This window comes from Scyliorhinus canicula, chromosome 11, assembly GCF_902713615.1.
Source record: "Scyliorhinus canicula chromosome 11, sScyCan1.1, whole genome shotgun sequence".
NCBI lineage: Eukaryota > Metazoa > Chordata > Chondrichthyes > Carcharhiniformes > Scyliorhinidae > Scyliorhinus > Scyliorhinus canicula.
Genome location: NC_052156.1, coordinates 163,422,933 through 163,436,043, shown reverse-complemented (window position 1 = coordinate 163,436,043; position 13,111 = coordinate 163,422,933). Strand labels below are relative to the sequence as shown.

The following is a 13,111-nucleotide window of genomic DNA, read 5'->3' as shown; positions in this document are numbered from 1 at the left end:
ACACTTTCATGTTCCGCTTAGCATGTGCATCCAGGAGAAATGTCTTCAGATAAGTCAAGACAGCGACAAACTGGGTCAAAAGCTGCCTTGATCAATGAAGGGTTAAGGTGAACAAATAAACTACCTTCACCTCAGATTAAAAGCTATCAGCACTATTCCTTTGCAAACTTGTATTTCTGACTTCTGAACGAAAGTGTTGGGTTGCTTTAGATTTTGAACACAGCAGAATAAATTAATAGTCTTTGATCAGCTACTGCTGGACTGGAGCAACATTCTTATTCATTTCTGATTTACTGTATATGGCTCTAAATTCATTGTTTTGATCTCTGCTGGTAAGATTACTCCTCTTTAATACTTTTTTTCTCTCCCTCCCTCCCCCCACCCTTTAAGAGCATTAAAGCTGGGGAAATTGCAGCACTTCTGGTACAGGGAGAAGGGCTGCTAAAGAATATATCAGGCCACTTTGCTGCCAAGTTGTTATAATAAGTTCTCCCCCTTGTGTCCTGCGCCCAAAGGCAAGCAGTTGGCAGTTATTCAATGCAACATAAGCCAAATACTGTCTGAATCCAACTTCCGGACTTTCCTCCCAATCCAAGTACTTTAGTTCTAAAAAGCAAACCTGATCAATATACATCAGTGATGGTCGTGCATCGGTCTTCTTATAAATCCCTCGTTCTTGGGAATCTACAGACCCATTCACAACTACAGACAGCACATCTGCAGGACCATTGCAGCAGATGTATTCAAATACCCAAGTGCTAGGCATCACGGTGGCGCAGTGGTTAGCATTGTTGCCTCACGGCGCTGAAGTGCCAGATTCGATCCCGGCTCTGGGTCACTGTCTGTGTGGAGTTTGCACATTCTCCCCGCGTTTGCGTGGGTTTGGCCTCCACATCCCAAAGATGTGCAGGGTAGGTGGATTGGCCATGCTAAATTGCCCCTTAATTGGAAAAAATGAATTGGGTACACTACTAAATTTACTTAAAATAAAATAAAAAATACCTAACTGCTGTCCAGGTATCGGCTGTAGAAAAGTTAGGAATTTTCTAAATTGGAGATTCTGCTGTAAAGTTGATAGATAATTTGAAAACCTGTTGTTTGGCAGGATAGCTTGCACTGCCTCCTAATGTTCTGGGTGCAGAAAGGGCGGAATATTACACCAATAACACAGAAGCAGCAATTATGACAGAGATGGAAGCCATTGAACTCATTATGGCCATGGCCAGCTCTTGGGCTGTAGTCCTGTTGGTTAGGGCATTTCAAGTGTTTTCCCAGGTATTTATTTTAAATGCGATGAGGGTTTTTGCCTCTGCTACTCTTTCAGGCAGCGGGTTCAAGACCCCTCCAGCATCCTCTGGGTGAAAAAGGTCTCTCAACTTCTCTTTAATCTTTCTACCAATTACTTTAAATCCACGCCTCCTGGTCATTGACTCCTCTGCTGAGGAAAATAGATCCTTCTGGTCCCATTCTATCATGGCCCCGCAATTGTACACACCCAAGTTGAAATTCCCCTCAGTCTCTGCTGTTTCCGAGAAGACAGTGGTACGCTGGAGGGGAAGGAATTAATTGGAGAAAAGGTGATTCATCGAAACGGGGAATGACATTAGACGTTTATTGCATTCCTAGCTTCGCTCCTGTCTATTTTTATGTGGTGGAGGCAAATTTAAAAGGGCAATGTAATGGAAATGAAGCATTTTTGTATTGTTGCATTATTAGCTTGAATTACTTTGGTTCAAATCCTACTCCAGAGGTTAAAAGATAAATTATACTGACCCAGTACTGAGAGGGAGTAATGCATTGTTGCAGCTGGCATATTTAAGGTGAGATGTTGCCCTGTATGCATGTACAGATTAATGCAAATAAAATCCAGCGGCCCTTTTGCTATGATCAGGGAGTTCTTCTGGTGAACTGGCTAATATTCATTCCCCAACTAATCCCATCAAAACAGATGCATGACTGAAATTAATAGAATCATAGTTTGGTTACAGCTGTCACAGGACAGAATGTATCTGTTTTCTTAATTCCCCAAATCAGCATGTATTGTATGGAAAGAGGTGTGTGCTTCCTTACCTCTTTGAATTCCTGTCCGATTCAAAAAAACAGAATCAGCAGCAAGCTTTTGTTTGTTTAAAAATAGAGGTTATTGAGTCCCACCCATTTACCCCAAATTAAATGCAATGTTACCAACGTGACCTCGCACACACACAAACAAAATTGAAAAGGGGGAAAATAAATGTTGTTTATAGGTTGTAGTTAGCTCAGCCAATCTCCAGTCTCCCACAAGACAAGCAGTTTCTCGAATGGTTTCCATGCTTTGAAGTGGAAGACGGGTTTTGTAAAGTGAAGGTTCCCGGCATGTTGTGAGGTTTTGTGTAATTGGACCAAGGTAGGAAGTTGGTACTCAGGTGAAATATAAACTCAAATGGAGGGGGGGGGGGGGGGGGGGGGGGGAGCTTAACAGTCCTTTTGTTGGGATCTCCCACTTGAACAGGTATTGCTGATAATTCCCTTGGCTTTGCGATGACTGGCAGGTTTGTGGTCTGTCTTTGTGAACACCTAATGACTGATAGCTGATTTCTAAAGCAGCCAAAAACATGGCTGGCCCATGTGACTTTTAGAGATGATGTTTATGTTGATATCACATCCTGCTGTTATGGGTTTCCATCTTCCCTTCCACTCAGTACGAGTGATATCGATGGGCAGTCTGATAACTCCACAGTCTTTTGTGGCCCTAAACAAAGAGATGTGTGAATTTCCCGCATAGCTGCAGGTGTCTATATTTAATTAGGTATTTAGCAATAACTTGATTGCCAAAGTTCACACGATTTGAAGTAGCCTTTTTAAAAACTCTACACAAACACGCTATTGAAAGTATTTTACAGAAAATTCATGACGTGCATAAAAGGGCCATTTGGAAGTGTAACACACACACAGTCCCACACCCCTGCCCTTTCCCCGTAACCCTGCAATTTTTTTTTTATTTTTAAAATCTGTTCAGGCAAATCCCCTTTTGAAAACCACAGTTGAATCTGCCTCCAGCAAACTCTCAGCCAGTGCATGCCGGATCCTAACCACTCAATACATAAACAACATTTTCTCAAGCCACCTCTAGTCAAGGTGATCGGCAAAAGAATTAAACATACAACGATTCAAATGAAGCGGAAAAAGAAGGCGTTTCACACATGCAAGGTTCATAACCGGGAGGTTATTCATGAATTATGGCAACTTTACCGTACCTTTACCAAAGACTCAATACACGAGAGAAGCAGACTGAAGGCAGAAAGTATCGAGGTCTAAAAAAGGGGAATGAAAGACATAAAAGAACGTAAGAGAATGGATGAACAGATTTGTAATCCAAATGTCTTTGATCAACACGTATATTGGAATGAGCTATCAAAGAGAGACCAATTACTTACAAAAGTAAATATCATGTGGAGGCAAAAGGCACATCTGAAGTACTAATAAATTCCTCAGAAATTACCCCATTCCTCTAATTCTGGTTTAGCAGGTGGCCCAGGTTTAGTGGCTCCGCCATCAAAGCCTCCAACTGCCCAGGCCCCGAGCTCTTGAGATTCCTTCCCTAAACCTCTCCACCTCACTTTTCCTCCTTCAAAATGCTCCATGAAAGCTATTTTCCTGCCCTTATATCTCCTTCTGTAGCTCTGTGTTACTGTGCCTCGAAGTACAATCTTCCTGTGGGGGGGGCTACATGATGTTGAGGGTGGAATGCAAATGCAGGTTGCTGTTATTGATCTGTTCCGTAGAGAGCATCACCTGCCATAGATGAAGAGGGGATGCAGGATGGCATGCATACATTCCAATAAGCTGGTACAGAGCGATATTTTAATCGGGATATCGAGCAGGAAGAACCGCAGAGCAGTCCAATGTTGTATCTTTTTCTTTTTTTTTAACCACCCAACTACAAAAGCAACTACAAAAACAAAAAAAGCAAACAACAAAAAGGAAAGAGATAACACCCGCCACATCCAACACACCCATGTACACAATTCTCCCTCCCACCGAACCAAATCCCGCCCCACCACCCCCCCCCCCCCCCACCCCTCCCGGGTTGCTGCTGCTGCCGGCCTATTTCCCTACCGTTCCGCCAGGAAGTCCAGGAAAGGCTGCCACCGCCTAAAGAACCCCTGTACTGATCCCCTCAGGGCAAATTTCACCCTCTCCAATTTGATGAACCCCGCCATATCATTGATCCAGGCCTCCACGCTTATGGGGCCTCGCATCCTTCCATTGAAGCAAGATCCTCCGCCGGGCTACTAGGCACGCAAAGGCCAGAACACCGGCCTCTATCGCCTCCTGCACTCCCGGCTCCACTGCCACCCCAAAAATTGCGAGTCCCCAGCCTGGCTTGACCCTGGATCCTACCACCCTCGACACCGTCCTTGCTACCCCCTTCCAAAACTCCCCCAGCGCTGGGCATGCCCAAAACATATGGGCGTGGTTCGCTGGGCTCCCTGAGCACCTAGCACACCTGTAATGTTGTATGTTTTCAAGAGTGGTTTATAAAGCTGAACATGAATAGAATACTGTGTCAAATCCAAGTAGGATCAATATATTGTCATCTCAGGGAAAATAAACTCAACAGAAAAAGTGGGGGGAAAAAATGATTTGACCATTTTTTGAATGGAACTGTGTAGTTTTTTTGTGTTTTCCTTCAGGCGTTTTTTTTTAAATCTAAGGAATGCAGCAATTAACATTTTTCTGTTCGTCAGCATTAGTCACTCCCATAGCAGATGGGCTGGAGGCAGGGTGCACAAATTGCCATTTTAAAAAATATAAAAAAACAGTCCCAGAATCGTGCCTTTAACAAATGTAACTTCAGATTCTTCCCTCTTTCCCCTCTAACCTCCCTCACCGTCCACTCTCTCCATCTCCTCTCCTGGCTATTGTGCATTTTCTCTTTTGCCATTGCAACCATAGAATCCCCCGCAGTACAGAGGAGGTTGTTTGGCCCATCGAGTCTGCACCGACCATCAAGAGAGCACCCCACGCCCGCCCTATCCCCGTGACCCCACCTAACTTGCACATCCCTCGACACTAAGGAGCAATGTAGCACAGCCAATCCACCTAACCTGCACATCTTTGGAATGCGGGAGGAAACCGGAGCAAACCCACGCAACACGGGGAGAGCGTGTAGACTCAGTATTGTTTCTCTGATGAGGGTGGGTACATGTTTCCTTGCTGAACTGTTTCAAGCATCAAGCAGCAGAGTCCTGCATTTTGACCTTTCCAGATTCGATTTTATCTAGAGCTGTACAACGTCCAGTACAGTATTAAGATATTTGGGTTGTAGATCCTCCAATTTTCAAGAGAATTATATGATGTAAGTAACGGTGAGTATTGAACATAAAAACGCAAATGTCCCAAAATACCAAAAGTAACAATTATGCTAACTTTCCTCATTTCCAAGTTCATTCTTCAGGTTAATATTCAGATGGTCCTTTTTTTTTTGCGATTGTGATCCCGTCATCTGCAATCAAATTTCCAAACTAGCCTGGTATACCTTCTGGAGTAGCTCTTCAAATCTCTTTCTGTCATTTCTACAATAAGAGGCATCATATTAAGTGCCTTCGGTTGCTATTACTTTTCCAATGGTCTTGAACCCAGAGTCAAAGTTATCAAGTTGCCTTGCATAGGAGTTCGGAGTATATTTTGAAAAGACTGTGATAGAATACATACGAGGGGCGGGATTCTCCCCTACCCGGCGGGGCGGGGGGTCCCGGCATAGGGGAGTGGCGCCAACCACTCCGGCGTCGGGCCTCCCCAAAGCTGCGGAATTCTTTGGGGGCTAAGCCCGTCCCAGAGTGGTTGGCACCACGCCGACTGGCACCAAAACCGGCACCAGCGGCCTTTGACGCCCGCTACCCGGCGCCGGGGCTGGCCGAAAGACCTTCGCCGGTTCGCGCATGCGCCGGTGGTGACGTCAGCGGCAGCTGCCGCACCACAGGCGCGTGCGCACTGGGGAATTCTCTTCCGCCTCCGCCATGGTGGAGGCAGTGGTGGCGGCGGAAGAGAAAGAGTGCCCCCACGGCACTGGCCCGCCCGCCGATCGGTGGGCCCCGATCATGGGGGCGCCCCCTGGGGTCCGATCGCCCCGCGCCCCCCCCCCCCCCCCCCCCAGGACCCCGGGGGCCCGCTCACGCCGCTGATCCCGCCGCCACCAGAGGTGGTTCAAACCTCGGCGGCGGGAGAGGCCTCCCAGCGGCGGGACTTTGGCCCATCGCAGGCCGGAGAATCGCCAGAGGGGGCCCGCCGATCGGCGTGGGGTGATTCCTGCCCCCACCAATTCCCGGGTGGCGGAGAATATCTGCCACGGCAGGGGCGGGATTTTTGACGGCCCCGGGCGATTCTCTGACACTGCGGGGGTCGGAGAATTTCGCCCGTCTTTCTTTTAAGTTGACAACATATTGTCAACTTAAAATACTTTATGTCTGTACTTGAAATCAATTTGATTTATATTCGTAGCACACAATTCTTTTATAATTTCCTAGAAGGGATACTATACTGAAACTCCTCGGTATTGTAAAATAATGTTTATTGTCACAAGTCTTACATTAACATTGCAGTGAAGTGACTGTGAATATCCCCTAGTCGCCACATTCCGGCGCCTGTTTGGGTACACCGAGGGAGAATTCAGAATGTCCAATTCACCTAACAGCGCGTCTTTTGGGACTTGTGGGAGGAAACCGGAGCACTCGGAGGAAACCCACGCAGACACGGGGAGAACGTGCAGACTCCGGATAGTGACCCAAGCCAAGAATCGAGTCTGTGACCCTGGCTCTGTGAGGCAACGGTGCTAACTATTGTGCTACGCCACTTGCACAGAAATGGACATCATCCACTACAGATCACAATTTATAGTCTCTTGTTCAATCAGATTTAAAGTTGTTAGCTTTCAAATGTATTGGGCTAACGGCAAATATAATTATGTGGCTGCCCATGAGGTCTGTCAAAAGTATCTTTAGTGCGGAGGAGAATGAGCAGCATGTTTTTAAATCACGCTGATGAGGTCTACAGCACATAAAAGGCCCTTCAGCCCATCGCATGGGTGGATTGGCCATGATAAATTGCCCTTAGTGTCCAAAATTGCCCTTAGTGTTGGGTGGAGTTACTGGGTTATGGGGATAGGGTGGAGGTGTTGACCTTGGGTAGGGTGCTCGTTCCAAGAGCTGGTGCAGACTCGATGGGCCAAATGGCCTCCTTCTGCACTGTAAATTGTGTGTGCATCTGCGTCGGCTAAAAACAACCACCCAAATATTCAAATCCCATTTTCCAGCACGGTCCATAGCCTGGTTTGCCTTGACATCGCAAGAGCACATCCAAATACCTATCAAAACGTTATGAGGGTCTCTGCTTCCACCGCCCTTTCAGGCAGCGAGTTCCAAACTCCCACCACCCTCTGGGTGAAAAGGTTTTTCCTCACACCCCCTCTAAACCTCCTGCCCCTTACCTTAAATCTCTGCCCCTTGGTCATTGATCCCTCCACCAAGGGGAAAAGTTCCTTCCTATTTTATCTGTGCCCCTCATAATTTTCTGCATCTCAATCATGTTTCCCCCTCCATCTCCTCTGCTCCACGGAAAACAATCCAAGTTTATCTAATCTCCCTTCATAGCTAAAACTCTCCAGCCCAGGCAACATCCTGGTAAATCTCTGTACCCTATTCAGTGCTATCACATCCCTCCTATAATGTGGATTCCAGAACTGCACACAATAATCTTACTGTGGCCTACGCAATGTTTTATACAGTTCCAGTGTCTTAAAACTTTGAGGCTGAACTCCTTTGAAGCCCAGCAACATGAAGGCATTCATAGCAAATCGTCACCCTACTTCACGCTCTGCTTCATTCCTTTGCCTACAAAGTAAATGGGAAGAAAGTTGTCCCAGTGTGGAACAGGCCACCAATTCGCAGTGAGTCCATTACGCGCTCCTGCCATTAACCAAATCCCTGTTCGTCTCTGGTTCCAACGGCATCAAGTGCGTGCTGTTCAGTCAGCAACCCTGTCCTTCTTTGTCTGTGCGTCGCGGTTGTGAATGTCAGCCAAGTATTCGAACTTGGGAGAGGAGGGGAGGGTAGTTATCCGAGATGAACCACTCACACTGCACTGATCCACTGTCCTGCATTCATGCTCACTCCTGGAAGAAATCTGGCGGAGAAAGCCGTGAGTGATTTTACTCCCAAAAATGTGATTGCCTCCATTTGGAACTTTGGAAAAATAAAAAAAATAATGAGCATGCCAGTCACACTTTTTCCCCTCTGGACTAGACGGTAGTTTGTCCCACCTCACTTATGTTTCACAATGTTTTTTAAAAACTTCTCTTTTCAAACAGAACATGCATTTGGTGGCTGAAAATATCCAATTTGTCAATCCTAACCAGGGTTCAACTGGTGGCTTGAATAATGTTGAAACCCCAGGTGTAGGCAAGTTAACCTTACTGTGTGCATGATTGATGAGTGAAAATATCCCTCCTGGCTGAATTTAGCCACCTTAATTGGGGGCTGGGGATATCCTCTGGCCACAGAGTACCTCTAGCATCAGAAACACGACTGGAAAACCTTCTGCCAAATGTTCTAACAACATATCAAAAGGGAATATATTAAAAAGATTTTCCAGGAAATCTTACCACTCTTGTTTATGAAGTCACTAACAAACAGACACCACAGGAAATCTTCACCCCCTCAGGAGACGCAAGATACTGCTGCACTTCGAATCATGGAATAGGCACACTGGTGAGGCCATTTGACCCTTTGAGCCTGTTCGACCATTCAACAAGTCCTAATCCATCTCAATTACACTTTCCCACCCACTCCCCTGTCGCTAGATTCCCTTAATATCAAACAGTCTACTGATTTTTGAAATAAATACTTTTGAGGGAGCAGGGAAGAGAGGTGAACCAAACACATTTTTCGCAGGAACTTCATTGCAGTGTTAATGTAAGCCTACTTGTGACAATAATTTTTTTTTAAAACATTTATACTCCTGGATTTCTACCACAGCAGACTGGACATTGCAATCCACTTGTCCTTTCTCATACAAGTCCCACATTCTCAACTCTCCAAATTCCACTCAGTTTCTCCATCCTAAGGAATTCTCCCCCCCCCCCCTCATACACACACACTTTTCAATCTCTCTGTTACCATATGTCCAACTTGCACTAAGTTCTGCCCTCCCATATCAGTCGGGCTCACCAAGCTACACCCGCGTTCCCCCCGTTTGGCACCAGATCGATTTTAAAATTCTCATCCTCATTTTCAAAACCCTCCGTGGCCTCAGCGCTTCCCAGTCCTACAAGCCACCACCCCCCCCCCACCAATATCTCTGCACTCCTCCAATTCCAACCTCCCCAACATCCCTGATTTTATAACTGGTGCTCGGAACTGCCAATAAAGCTCCTGTGTTGGGAATTCCCTCCCTAAACCTCCCCGCCATCATTTCCCCTCCTACTACAGGCCTTCGAATCTCCCACTTTTAGACCATACGACATAGGAGCACAAACAGACCATTCGGCCCATTGAGCCTGCTGCGCCATTCAGGGAGATCATGACTGATCAGATATGATGTTCTGTGCATTTGTATCGAGTGTCCTAATATCTCCTTATTTAGCCCGGTGTTAAATTTTGTTCGATAAGCACCTCGGGGTGATTATGTTACATCAGGAGGTGCTACGGAAATACAAGTTGTTGTGATCTTGCTCCCGCTCGCTCTGCACTCGAAATTCCTCCCATCTTAAGGCAAGACTTTCTAAATCTCTAGAAAGCAAATGACTAAATGTGAGCAGCCATTTCGCTTAATTTCTGCACCTCAATGATAGCACTTAATGCAGAAAATAGAATTGATTCACAGAATGGCTTCAGCACAGGGGTAGGTGGGGGAGCCTATAACCCTGCAAATATTTTGACTTCAGATCCTTAAAGAGAACGTCACTCGGTACAAATGTGAAACACACACATTTGTATTATTTAATTTAGCAAATGCAAACCCCTAAAGCTAAAAATGATAAACACACGAGTGTAAAGGTGATTGGACTGCCGCTTATACTGTGAAGGGGACAGTCCTGGCTGACGTACAGCATTGTTTCTGTCTCCCTACAGGTACATGAGGGGTTTTACTGAGGCCCAGGCAGTGGAGCGTGTCTGCACAGGGACTCTGGCCTGTCCTGAACCGGTTTAACAAGAACCCTTGTCGCCCTGGTAGTTCAAATCCTGCCGTTTGATAGATGGGGTTTGTCACCAGGATCTTGTTGGGGACTTTCGTGTTCCTCATTCTTGTACAATCTTTGTATCTTGTTTTTTCTCACGAAAGGCAGTGACTCAATCTGAGGTTTTGTTCTGGCAACACCCCTCCACCCAAATAAACATTATTCTCTGTCTGAAGCCAGACAGCCAATGCTGGGAGATTACTGCCTCAGCGCCAAGCCGGTCCTGCCCTCATTCCACAACCAGATGTTTTCACCTTTCAGCAAGGATTTCAATCGGATGATCAGCCACAAGAAACTTGGCTGCTTCCCCCCCTCCCCCTCCATCTTCCCTAGGCCCGGAATGTAGAGGCTCATCACCACCTCCGTTGACATTAGATAACTCAACGCAGACTGCATGCCAAGTTTGGCACTGCATCTGGACAATGACACCATCAAGGGAACTTGTTAATATGATATCCCTTCCCAAATGAGGGGTAGCTTCCGTATATCAAAGTCTAGTTTCAGAGTCTGGATGGGTGGATTTGGAATGAATCATTTACAATGACAAGGTACACTGCAAGTGCACGCTAAATACATACTGGCAAGGTGTGTTAACAGAACACACCTTATTACGTACAGCAACAAATCAGTCAAACTGACATGTGTCAACATGACACACCAACATGGTTCACCATTACCTGTATGTGACACAATAGGTACAGGAACTCACCCTGGTGCTTGATTCATATGCGATCACTTGACATGGGAAATGCTAATTAATATGGTACACTGAAACATACGCAAGACTGACATGCAACAATTACGATCTCATGGGTAATCAACTCAATAATGGTATGCCAAAACAGGTATCACCCCCCCCCCCCCCCCCAACACAGAGTGGCCACACGCCCCCCCCCCCAACCCAACACAGGACTTCCCACACATTCCCCCCAAAACAGGAATGCCAAACCCCCCCCCCACCACCACCACCGCCGCCCAAACAGAGGGACACCAACACGGGGGCACACAACATATCGTCTGCTCCATTTCACAAGCTCCCCTCTCCCAGGCAAAACTATGTTCCAGCTTGACTAGCTCTTGTGTTGGTCGTACCTCCATTGATGGCACTCTCGACCCGCGTCAGAAGGTTGTGGGGGCACAGGGGTAGTGGCGACTAGGGTCTAATACTCTGGAGAATCCAGGTTGGATTCCCACCACGGCAGGAGGTGAAAAATTACGTAAAAGCCGAATGATGACCATGAAACTAATGTCGATTGTTGCAAAAACCCATCTGGTTCATTAATGCCCTCTAGGGCAGGAAATCTGCCACTCTTACCCGGTCTGGCCTACATGTGACTCCAGACCCACAGCAATGTGATCAACCCTTAAATGCGCTGGAGATGGAGGAGCAAGCCATTCCAGTTCCAGGGCAATTAGGGAGGAGAAATAAATGCTGGTCCAGCCTGTGACGCCCACATTCCGTGCAGGAACACAAAAAAAATCCCACTTCAGGAATCGAGCGCAACAAATCAACACGGACACTCCCACGCAATACCGCTGGAGTGCGACACTGTCTGAGACTTTCCTGGTGACGTGGGGTGGTTACAATGAGAAATCCCATTGACAAGCGGCGGGAAGATAGGATTCCACCGCCAGCGAAATGGCGTGCGGCCAAGGAACACATAGCTGGGGGGGGGGGGGGGGGGGGGGAGAGAGAATCTTGCCCACCACCTTTCACACACGACGATAATAGTGAGGCCCCTTCTGCCCTCTGAGCTCAATGTGAAAAGATTCCATGGAGAAGGAGGGATGGAGGTACCCCTGCAGTGCCCTGGGGCCGATATTTATCCATCAGCCATGGCAATCACACCTCACCTGGTCAATATCCCATCGCTGTCTGTGGGAGCTTGCTGTGCACACGACAAACTGGCTGCCACGTTTCCTACTTGACAGCAGTGACACTTCAACGACAAACAAAAAAAAAAATCCTTCATTGGGCTGCAATGTACCGTGGAACGCCCTGTGGTCGCGTTGGCGCTATGCAAATGCAAAGTCCTCTGATTTAAAAAAATAATTAATTCCCCATCATACGGAATTTCACAAAGGATTCTAAATGACAAGTCAGTATCTGTAACAATCTGTGCTGGATGGGGATCAATGACATGTAAAATATGCCGCGTACAGAGCAAACAGTTTGCAAACATGTACAGAACTCCCCCCAAACTGTAACCTTGCCAGGCAGAGAGGGTTCGGTCCTGGCTCAAGCACAGGAGGACGCGGTAAAACAGATAAGGAGTGGGGTTTTTTTTAAATGCCTGGATTTCCAGCACCGACAGATTGCAACACATCAGCCAGGAAGAGTGTCCTCATTCAGGAGGAGGAAAGGTCTTTCCAAAGCAAAGCCCCCCCGCACCCAGTCGCAGTGATTTACCTGAACAAGTGATGGAGTTCTCCCAGCAGCAGGCAGCAACAAACAGGGGGTCTCTGTGTACCTGTGCCAATGGCTAATCTCTCATCCTCTCCCCCCTCCTCCTCTCTCTCTCAGATGGATCTGGATGTCCGCCTGCCAGTTCACTCCTTGAGCTTTGGGTTCAGTCCCTCTTGCCAGCGAGTTACTGATTAATTCTCCATTTAAAGAGCTCCCATTTCTAGGCAACTGCCCGTGCGCAACAGCCCGCTGTCAATAATAGACCTCAGCAACATGTGGGAGGGAGAGAGGGAGAGAGAGAGGGAGGGAGTCTTTCAAAAGGGGCGAGGACTAGTTGCATCGTTTCCACTTTTTTATTTTGCCACGCCTGCATTCGCTGGAATGGAGTGCTCTGCTCGAGTATTTAATTTTTGGGGCAGGGAGATGTGTACATTTCCTTTCAAATGCACTGGGGGGTGTGGATGCAAGATTGTGTGCATGAATTGCAC

At 47.0% G+C, this 13,111-nt stretch overlaps 1 protein-coding gene across 4 annotated transcripts in view; it reads right to left on the bottom strand.

The window, feature by feature from the left end:
- LOC119973569 (proline and serine-rich protein 2-like) overlaps positions 1 to 12,884 on the bottom strand; it is a 63,510-nt gene extending 50,626 nt beyond the window's left edge. For 2 of the 4 annotated variants that reach the window (XM_038811910.1, XM_038811913.1), the window contains exons 1-2: positions 12,627 to 12,884; positions 3,237 to 3,293 (exon numbers count right to left, since the gene is read on the bottom strand). The gene's annotated coding sequence lies outside the window, so the exon portion shown is untranslated. The remainder of the gene's footprint in view (positions 1 to 3,236; positions 3,294 to 12,626) is intronic. The other 2 variants (XM_038811911.1, XM_038811914.1) reach the window with 1 other exon arrangement.
- Between the last annotated feature and the right edge of the window lie 227 nt (positions 12,885 to 13,111).